The 11,495-nt window shown below is 45.5% G+C and overlaps 1 pseudogene; it reads left to right on the forward strand.

Annotated features, from left to right (window-relative positions):
- Positions 1-7,365: 7,365 nt before the first annotated feature.
- On the forward strand, positions 7,366-10,448 carry LOC142308934 (homeobox protein not2-like; annotated as a pseudogene).
- The last annotated feature ends 1,047 nt before the right edge of the window (positions 10,449-11,495 follow it).

Consider the following 11,495-nt stretch of genomic DNA (forward strand, 5'->3'; position numbering starts at 1 on the left):
AACTGTATATATGGATTAATATACAGTGTGAAAATAAAATAGATTATATATAAGTGCATTGTGCAAAGTGGAAAGTAGTATACATTTTTAAATTCTAAGCAAAAGAAGCTCAAAGTGCCAATTAATCAACATGAACAATGCTGGACTGCATTACTTAGAGAACACTTCCACCACGTCTGGTCACCTCTAAAAACCTACAGAATTAAAAACCCAAATTACTTCGGATTGAGTGCTAGAATTGATCTACATTAATTTCGTTAGAAATATAGGCCTGTATCTCCTCTATCTAGTGCTAATACTATTATGTCTGAAATGGAAATGTCCAATTATAAACACATACGTACCAGAAATGGAGGACGTCGACACCCACAACAGGGGAAAAATATGGATGGTGGTGCTGTAAACCAACCTAAGGTAATTAACCTGTCTAATCATCAACTTTCAAATATTCAAGAGGGTATACTACAGAGGGGTTTGACTTTCTCTCCATCCTCTCACTTAGACCGGTTCATGGCGGTGAAAGATCTCCATCTGCTTGCCAGAAAGTTAAGGGTGCTTTACACGCTGCGACATCGCTAGCGATCTCGTTAGCGATGTGACACGCCAGATCGCAGATAACATTTGACGAGATCGCACATAGGTCATTTTTGTAGCGCCGGTCACATGTGCGATATCAGCAAATCGAATGTGCGATCTGGCGTGTCACATCGCTGACGAGATTGCAAGCGATGTCGCAGTGTGTAAAGCACCCTTTAGTCTTTAAACGCCGTTTTGAAAAAGACGGATACACTGGACACTATTTTTGAAACTGCAGAGGAAAGAGGCAGTTCATATGTTGGAAAGTCTGGCTAATGAGGAACAGGATGAAATGGTAAGTGAATTGCCATCACTATTGGGATTGAAATAAAAAAAAATTCCGAGTCTGAGTGTATGTCCGGCAGTAGACATATTTGTCAAAACTGTTACTACAGAAATTGATAAATTGCCACACTTTCACACTAAGAAATTTAATATATCTGTATTGGAGAAAAAAAAGCATTGGATGAACTAGCAACCTGGTCTGATGTTGTCTTTAAGCCTGCAGACAAAGGGGGCAATTTGGTGATTTGGCCAAATTGCCTCTACGAGAAGCAAGGCTTTTAGACAATTATCGGACCAGGTATGCTATAGGAAACTGAATAGTAACACATTGCCCAAATTTCGACAAGATCTTAATGAAATTATAATTGAGGCCTTTGATAAGGAAATTATCTCCAAAAAATATCTGATGCTATTACTTCAGTTAAACCAAAACTTTCAACGCTTTTGTGGCACCCTGGCCTAGCCAGGTCGTCACAGGGACTGCAACAACACACCCCACACCCCGAGATAGGCACATCAGTCACACACAAATCCTTGTTGCCTCCCTCCAGGGGCTGATGTCCACACCAGATGGGGTGGAGCCAGGCAGTTGGCCCCACCCACTGAGGAGTTCACAGTCCTGGAGGCGGGAAAAGGAAGTCAGATGAGTTAGGGAGAGTGAAGGAGTAGGAGTGAAGTTGCAGTTGAGGAGCGATCTGACCGTGTCCGGGTACGTGGCCCGGGCACCCAGAGCAAGGTTGGCAGACGGTGGTGGCCGTCTGCAGGAGAGGCCGATCGACGCGAAACCGTAGGGCCGGGGACGGGTGGTGGCCCGCCGATACCGAATTGGGGAGCGAAGAGAAGCCAGCACAAACCGGCAGGGCCTACGGACCTCGACCAGGCTTAGAGTTGCTGTTAAACCGGTCAAATCCGTTAGCGACTGGAACCTCCGGGGTTTCCTAGCAGCAAAGACCCGATTGAAGGCAACCGTCCAAACCGAGAAAGGGAAATACAGCTACCGCCACAGCTAGAATTCCCAGGGCCAGAGCCTGCGGGCAAAAGGGGCTCCTCCAGCACCTATCCAAGCTGGTGAGCGGGATACCGGTGGGAAGCCATTGGGACCGAAGATACACAACAGGTGCAGGGAAAGGCAGCCACCACCAACCGTCCTGGGAGTAACCACAGCAGCCGGCTGCTGGACCCGTCCATCCAGCCGTTTGTTTTACCGGAGACTCTGTATCCATTCTTGGCTGAGTACCACCGTGCCATCTGGCACCGCGCTGCCCCCGCACCTCACCAACCCTGCCTCCCCGTCACCTCACCGGGCCCCGGGACCACCAAATCCCCCTACCCACGGAGGGAAAAGAAACATCTCGGCTGCTCCCTGCCATCGCTCCCGGGATCCCCGTCCAGAGCAGCGGTGGTGCCCCAACCTCACCACAAACCGTGGGTGGCGTCACGGACCAACTGCCCAAACCCAAACCCACCCCTTTCACTCACGGACGAGGAGCGCTGCTCGAGTCCCCGGATCCGGCCCACCGCTCGAGCCACTGAGCAGCAGCAGCAGCAGCGCCGGACCTGAGCATTAGCGAGAGCACAGCGGCGGCGGCCTCCTCCCCACCCGCGACACTTTACCTGACACCTAAATTACACAAAAATTTGGTTGACCCGCCGGGAAGACCAATAGTGTCAGGAAATGGTGGAGTGTGTGAAAGTGTGTGTCAATTAATTGAATGTTATTTGAAGCCAATAGTGCCTAGCCTTCAGTCGTATATAAAGGATATCACAGCAGCTCTTGCTAATTTTGATAACATATCTGCAGGATGACATGATCATGGTCACTGCAGATATAGAGAGCTTGTACACCTCCAAACGTCACATAGATGGTTTAAAAGCTGTATCATGGTTCCTGAGAAATAGCAATTTGGACCCACCACAAATAGAGCTTCTCTTGACCTTGCTAGAGTTCGTCTTGACGCATAACTGCTTTACCTTTAAAGATCACACCTATCTCCAGCTCCAAGGAACAACAATGGGTGCGGCTTGTGCCCCCTCATATGATAATCTGTTCCTTGGAGCTTGGGAAAGGGAACTGTTCATTTCTAACCCCACAGATCAGATGGAGCGTGTCCATAACTGGATACGCTACATCGATGATGTTTGGTTTTTGTGGGAAGGCACAGCTTCAGAACTCCAGGTATTTATGTTCAATCAAAACACAATCAACGTTAAATTGACTTATCAATTTGGATCTAGATTGAGTTTTTTGGACATAGATATCAGGAGAACTGAAAGAGGTTATTTGGAAACATCTATTTTTAGAAAACCGACTGCAACAAACAGTTTCTTGAGAGCAGACTCAGCACATCCATGTAGCACTATCCGAGGGATAACTTATAGTCAATTTCTTAGGGTAAGGAGAGTTTGCTCTTCAGATGACGAATTCCGACAACAGTCAAGAGAGCTCTATGAGAGATTTAGAGCTCGTGGATACAGCCATAGAATGATACGGTACGGTTACAACAAGGCAAAGAATGCATCAAGAGATGACTTGTTATATCGGGAAAAACCACATAGTGATAAAGCTAGTGACTGTGAGACTCATCACCACTGTGTGAGACTAATCACCACTTTTAACAGTCAGTGGGAGGAGTTTCGATCCATTATCAACAAGCATTGGAGTTTACTCTTTACAGATCCTATTCTGAAAAAAGATTCTCTTTCTCCTAAACCTATGATCACAGCAAGATGCGCCAAAAATTTGGGCGATATACTGGTAAAGAGTCATTATGTGGCCTTTCCGAAAAACAAAACAATCAAGGTTTTTTTCCTTGTAAAACATGTAAAGGATGCCAGAATTTGATAAAAAGTAAAACGTTTACAAATTCTGATGGCACCCGTACTTACCAGATTCTCCAACACATGACTTGTGCTTCCAAAGGGGTAATATACCATGCGGTATGCCCATGTAAAAAAAAATCTACATCGTGATGACCACTAGAGAGCTCAAGGTTAGCGTTCGGGAGCACATACGAGATATAGAGAAGGCTAAGACCGCAAAAACATTTGAGCAACTAAAAACATTGGCAAGACATTTTAAAACATTCCATGAATCTGATGCCTCAAAACTACGTATTATGGCCATCGATCAAGTCTCTCTGGGTAATAGAGGAGGTGATCTTTTCAAAACCTTATCCCAGATAGAAAGTTGATGGATATATAGATTAGATACTGTCTCCCCCAAAGGACTAAATGAAAATTTTGGGCTTGACTTTTTTTTGTAAAAAATTGCTAAAAAAACAAACAAAAAAACCCCCAACTCTTTTTCCAAAGGTAGTTTTAATATATAGGCCTATATTTCTAATAAAATTAATGTAGATCAATTCTAGCACTCAATCCTAAGTAATTTGGGTTTTTAATTTTGTAGGTTTTTAGAGGTGACCAGACGTGGAGGAAGTGTTCTTTATGTAAGTAATGCAGTCCAGCATTGTTCATGTTGATTAATTGGCACTTTGAGCTTCTTTTGCTTAGAATTTAAAAATGTATACAACTTTGCACTTTGCACAGTGCACTTATATGCTTCTGTAGTAGACATTTTTTATTTTCACACTGTATATTAATTAATCCATATATACAGATCTTTGTACTGCATTCATATATATAATCTAACCATTATAATTTTGATATTTTATGGTGTGATTTAAATCACAAAAATAATAATGGTATTATATTAAATAATCACCACCTGTCTTGGTTAAGCAGCCCTTTGTATTTTAATATTATCTATCCATTGTATATGTCATTTTCTGTGCAATAAAGTAATCTTTTAGCACAATACTTGGAAATTTTTTGTGCTTTATGTACTATACGTTTTAAGGCTGTTGCTATTAAAAAGAGGCTAGTGTTACTCAGTTAGAATGTTGTAATATTTAAGCTGATCTTGCCTCCTATAAAAGGGAAGATTGTCTAGATGTTCATTGCAGAACAAAAACTGCAGTGTTCTAATTGTTTTGTTGCAGCCCCGAAGTGCTGCGATTTGCTGTGGGGGTATGTGGCGCCCGAGGATTCAGTCACCACAGGGTAGTGCACCTCACTTAAGGTGTGGTACTCATTCCGGGTACAGAGGAGGTCGGTGCTGGTTCCACATTCAAACATTTCCATAATATATATATAAATATATAAATATATTACATACATACATACATACAGTGCCTACAAGTAGTATTCAACCCCCTGCAGATTTAGCAGGTTTGATCAGATGTAAATAAGTTAGAGCCTGCAAACTTCAAACAAGAGCAGGATTTATTAACAGATGCATAAATCTTACAAACCAACAAGTTATGTTGCTCAGTTAAATTTTAATAAATTTTCAACATAAAAGCGTGGGTCAATTATTATTCAACCCCTAGGTTTAATATTTTGTGGAATAACCCTTGTTTGCAATTACAGCTAATAATCGTCTTTTATAAGACCTGATCAGGCCGGCACAGGTCTCTGGAGTTATCTTGGCCCACTCCTCCATGCAGATCTTCTCCAAGTTATCTAGGTTCTTTGGGTGTCTCATGTGGACTTTAATCTTGAGCTCCTTCCACAAGTTTTCAATTGGGTTAAGGTCAGGAGACTGACTAGGCCACTGCAACACCTTGATTTTTTCCCTCTTGAACCAGGCCTTGGTTTTCTTGGCTGTGTGCTTTGGGTCGTTGTCTTGTTGGAAGATGAAATGACAACCCATCTTAAGATCCTTGATGGAGGAGCGGAGGTTCTTGGCCAAAATCTCCAGGTAGGCCATGCTATCCATCTTCCCATGGATGTGGACCAGATGGCCAGGCCCCTTGGCTGAGAAACAGTCCCACAGCATGATGCTGCCACCACCATGCTTGACTGTAGGGATGGTATTCTTGGGGTCATATGCAGTGCCATCCAGTCTCCAAACGTCACGTCTGTGGTTGGCACCAAAGATCTCGATCTTGGTCTCATCAGACCAGAGAACCTTGAACCAGTCTGTCTCAGAGTCCTCCAAGTGATCATGAGCAAACTGTAGACGAGCCTTGACATGACGCTTTGAAAGTAAAAAGGTACCTTACGGGCTCGTCTGGAACGGAGACCATTGCGGTGGAGTACGTTATTTATGGTATTGACTGAAACCAATGTCCCCACTGCCATGAATGAGATTTTCCTGGAGCTCCTTCCTTGTTGTCCTTGGGTTCGCCTTGACTCTTCGGACAAGCCTGGCCTCGGCACGGGAGGAAACTTTCAAAGGCTGTCCAGGCCGTGGAAGGCTAACAGTAGTTCCATAAGCCTTCCACTTCCGGATGATGCTCCCAACAGTGGAGACAGGTAGGCCCAACTCCTTGGAAAGGGTTTTGTACCCCTTGCCAGCCTTGTGACCCTCCACGATCTTGTCTCTGATGGCCTTGGAATGCTCCTTTGTCTTTCCCATGTTGACCAAGTATGAGTGCTGTTCACAAGTTTGGGGAGAGTCTTAATTAGTCAAAAAAGGCAGGAAAAAGAGATAATTAATCCAAACATGTGAAGCTCATTGTTCTTTGTGCCTGAAATACTTCTTAATACTTTAGGGGAACCAAACAGAATTCTGGTGGATTGAGGGGTTGAATAATAAATGACCCTCTGAATAAACATTTCACAATTTAAAAAAAAAAAATAAAAAAAGAAATAACATTCTTTTTTGCTGCAGTGCATTTCACACTTCCAGGCTGATCTACAGTCCAAATGTCACAATGCCAAGTTAATTCCGAATGTGTAAACCTGTTAAATCTGCAGGGGGTTGAATACTACTTGTAGGCACTGTATATATGTGTCACACACACACACACACACACACACACACACACACACACACGCGCACACACACACACACACAGTTGTCCCCTGACACAGGTTTGGGAAAGAAGCAAGAGAGCTTACCGGTGGAATATGTGGGACACGGGAGCAAATACGGTCGCTGAGGCGAGAGCTTGATTCCTCCCTCGGCATTGGCGCAGTTAAGGGTACGTACACTACAAGTTGCGCCATCAAAATCCTTTGGACAGGGGGATGTCATATCCCTCTAGCCACCACAAGATCCCGAAGCACAGTAGCAACATAGAACCTGGAGTCGTGATCACGGTCAGGCCCCAAACAAACTCGCGCTGCCTGCAGATAGAACAGGAACTTTTGCACCAAACAGGGTGTCCCTAAGCACTTCAAGTCACGGGAATCCACAGAAAAGATAGATAATAGATAAAATAGATAAGCAGTTATTGGGGTCTCATACTTTTGTAAAAATATGACAGAGCTTGGATAATCTATCAAAGTACATGGCCAGGAAGGGGCACTACACCTAGTTAGTTCCTCCCCCTGGGGCAGGGGGCTGTTTGCAGAGCCCACTCCTACCCGCAGTCAGGCTATTTACATGCTAATAGTGGATTTGCATTTCCCAGATCTGGATATAAAGCTGCTGCTCTCCACAGATGACCTGTTTGGACCCCTTTCTCCACCTGAAGATTTGGCTTGCTCTCCGCCATCATGCAGCACACTTCGGTCTACCCAGTCCCCGGTCATCACCCTGCTCAGCTTCCTGCACTGCCGACAGCCATTCAGGGGCAGTCCAAACCCAAGACCTCCTTTGATATAGACTCTCTACTATCCAGGGAGGACAGAGCTGAACCAAGAGACCTGATGGACAACGACCACTGGCAGATGCCCCCTGCGCACTACTCCTATGCGGCCCTGTCTCCAGCCTGGTACTACAGAGCCCCCGGTCTTCCCAGCTATGTCTATACCCCACAGCACTTCACCCCCCTGTGCCCATACCCCCTGTGCCAGCACAAAGGTGAGTCCATACTGCACATCTGCTTATACTTTACAGAATAATTAGTTTTTGGTGCTAATAATAGCTTTATTCCTGATCTCATCATCTTTTTGTAATGTGGATTTTTCTTAAGAATTGTGGACACTTGTATTTCTCCCATCACTTGTAGAAGTTACAGCTCTGTGCCAGAGTCCTGGGATTGTTCTTTCTTACATGTGCTAACAGCGCCCCCTTAAGCTTCTTCCAGATCTTAACGGCGCCTTCTACGCCAACTGTCCGGGAGCTCCTCTACCCTGCAAGACCAGAGCCTACAAGCTCAAAAGGGCGAGGACAGTCTTCACTCCAGAACAGCTGGAAAGGCTGGAGAAATACTTCCTAAAGCAGTAGTATATGGTGGGGACAGAACGAGTGGACCTGGCGGCCACCCTGAGCCTGACCGAGACCCAGGTAAGGGCCGGCACACTGCCGGAGCGCTCACCTTCAGGGATTTGAGATTTTTTTTTTTTAATTGCACATATTTTCCATGTTATAAATGCCATAAAAAGAAAATACAAATGTAGTATTCAGACCCAGAAACCTAAGTGTATTTTAGGAGATTTTCCACTAAAAGTAAAAAGTATGTGACAAAAAGGAAGTTATACCTGGTTTTAAAAATATAAATTTGAAAATTGTAGCGGGCTTTTGTATACAGAACCAGGCCGCAGCCGATAGAAAAAAATCCCCGTTAAAAATTTACTTTTAGTAATCGCATTAAAAAGGTCAAAGGACCAAAATAAACACAAACAAAATTAGGTAAATACAGGGTGTATAGTAACATATGCTTGGTGGGAGATTGAAATACTGGCCCTAATCAGTCTCTCCCTAGCTAGCAATGGAGGGTATGATGCCCTAGGGTTATGGCGCCCCCATTCACCGACAGGAGACCCTAAATGACCCTAAACAGCCCTGGCGCTTCCTTGGTGACACACTTCCGGTGCGCATGTCATACAGTGCTTTGGAACGCATTTGCGTTCCATACATGAATCTTACCACTAAACACTATGACAACATCCGGTTATCATATTATACTGCCCATACCCCTTCCTGGATGACGCACTTCCGATGCGCTTTGCATTCTATACATACATCTCATCGGGATACGCTATTACAACTTGTGGATAGTGTATCCTATTTTTCTGTACCTTGTTTATTATATATTTACCATATATCTAACGATAATCCTGGCATATTTCCTATGATTTACTATGTACACTTAAATTTTTAATGTGGCGTTTATAGGCACACTGTGCTTCCGGTTCACGGGTCATGGCCTGATCAGGATATAAGAGCAGACACACACTAGGGCAATTCAGGTATCACCCTCGTGTACCATCTTTCTGGCACCCCAGGGTGGCTCCTGCATTTGTAGCCCCCCTGAACACCTTAGGTGGGAGGGGCAGACTGTGGAGAGTAGTCAGTTGAAGTCAGTAGTTGACAGGAGGAGTGTGAAGTGGTGACTAAGTAACATCCTGACTCGGGTTAAGGATGACCTGGTACCCAGGAGAGGTGGTTGCCGGTGGAGTACTCCCGGAGCTATGCACAGATGGGGTACAGGACCCTAGGACTGGAAAGAGTTCCAAGCCGATCCGTTAACACCTGCACAGCAACGGGGACCATCAAGGACCCTGCTGATCCTAAAGAATCCGAAGACTCAGTAGCAACAGGAAAGTCGGGGACAGGACCAGAGACTCCATCCCCACAGGGTTCACGCTACCGTCAGGCGGACAGAGGTGGACAAACCACAGACCGGGGATCCCCAGTGCTCCATACCACAGGGACCCACTTACCAGAGACAGGTGCAGGGGAGGAAGGTACCAGAGAACCAGACTGGCACTAGGATGAAGGGGACCTGGAGACAAACCCAGCCGGCCTCAGGCAACCAGTTAACAAACAACAGTGAGTAAATCAGTTGCACTGAATACCTGTCTGGACTCCTCCTTCCAACGCTCACTGCACCATACACCATGCAGCAAGTCTTTTGGAGTTTGTACCAGCTTACTAAATCTAGAGAGGATTTTTTTTTCCCACACATGCACTTAAGTGTTTTTTTTAAATAAGGTCTTCTCCTTTCTTCATAGTGCAACATGGCGGAGGGTGTGTTCCATGAAAATGGTGTAAGCCTGGATCTCTGCTCTAGCACTTGTAGTGCCACATGGCTTGTTAGGGCATTTCTGGGCCAGATCGTATGGATAGCCAGAGAGATGGGCAGGTCTGGCTATCCACATACCTCCGCCCATGGGAGTGTTTGACATGTGGCTGACAGGCCACGTGGTTTGAAATGGTGTCAGTCTGTTTAGCACATGGTCTGTGTGTGTAGCTGTTGTGAAACCTCCAGGAATGAACCCATGAGTGGGGTTCGATATACTGACCGGGGTCAGTGTGCAGAGGTGAGAAGACCTCTTGTGAAAAGTCTGTGTACTGGGACTTACTGGACTGACACCGAAGTGCCGTTTTTGGGAGATCGTGTATGTGCATTGAACTGCTGTTTATTTTTTGTTCAAATGGCATGCTTTATGAGCTGTTAATAAAGCCACCTTGATGTTTTATCCAAGGTGTCTTTCGTGCCTACCTCGATGCAACTGAGACGCAAGCCAAGTGAGTACCCCTTTTTCAATAGGTACAAGTCTAGTTCCAGAATCTGAGCATAAAGTGGATGAAATAATGTCTGGAACAAAAGAAGGCTAAGCTGTCCTAGTGTGGAGTCCTCCCCAAAGACCCACCAGCCCCAGACCCCACAGAAGAGAGGGAGAGAGAATAAAAAATAAGCAGTATGACTTAGAGCAGTAAATCTCCACCTGCCTTGTCCATTGAGCATTAGTGTGAAGGATTCCTCAGACTATGTGATGATGTACTTCTTTGCCAAAACCCCCAATATGGACAAAGAGAAGAATACCTAATGAACAAGTCACTTGGTGCAAAAAAGTAATCTTGGCAATAGCTTATCCCTACTTATCCTTCAACCATGAAGATACCTAGCAGGAGTTTTATGTTGGCATTTTTTCCCTACGTGTGGTGACATCTCACTGCTTGGATGACACATTGGTCTCCTATGTTAGTGTAACGGGGTGCCAGGGGCGCCTCTGGGCTTGTAGTCGTGGCCCCTTCTGTCAGGCTTACCCCTGGCTCCGCCGTCACTATCGGGACGGGAGATGTCTTGGTGGGGCAGAGTGTGGTGGTGCAGATGTCGTCCGACGTATAAACACTCTCCAGGCATGGTTCGATGCAAATAAAAGACATTCTTTATTTCACAACTCTTTCCAAAAACCGGCAGTTACAGATGACTTCACGTTCTTTTCTTAGCTGGGGAAAGCCTGCCCTGACATCTCCTCCAGTGGGGATGTGCCCGGCTACTCTACTTCACCTGGCTCCCACTTATGGCTACCCACAGCCCGGACCCACACCGGGACTGCTTCGCACTATGAGGTTCCGCCCGCTCCTTTTCTCTCCGGCTTCCCTGTTCTTCCAGCTCCCTTCTTTCTTTCTTTCTTTCTGCCCACTCAGCTCCACACTCTGCCCCTGGCTGTTTCTTCTCTCCCGTCCTGGACACAACTGCCTTCAGCACACACTTCCTTTCCCCCTAAGCTGCCGGCTCCTCCTCCCTCCTGTACAGTTTCTATGGGGACAGCATTAACCACTTCAGAGAAAACCTGTGCTTCCTTGTAAGGGGTCTGCCCACCCCTTACATTAGTCCATTTGGATGATGAGAAACTGTGGAAAGAAAAGCGCAATAGGGTCTTACCCGAAAAAGGGGAGGAAGATATGTAATAAAAACACTCACCTATAATGGTTGTGCCAGTCACAACCA

This window comes from Anomaloglossus baeobatrachus, chromosome 1, assembly GCF_048569485.1.
Source record: "Anomaloglossus baeobatrachus isolate aAnoBae1 chromosome 1, aAnoBae1.hap1, whole genome shotgun sequence".
Classification (NCBI taxonomy): domain Eukaryota; kingdom Metazoa; phylum Chordata; class Amphibia; order Anura; family Aromobatidae; genus Anomaloglossus; species Anomaloglossus baeobatrachus.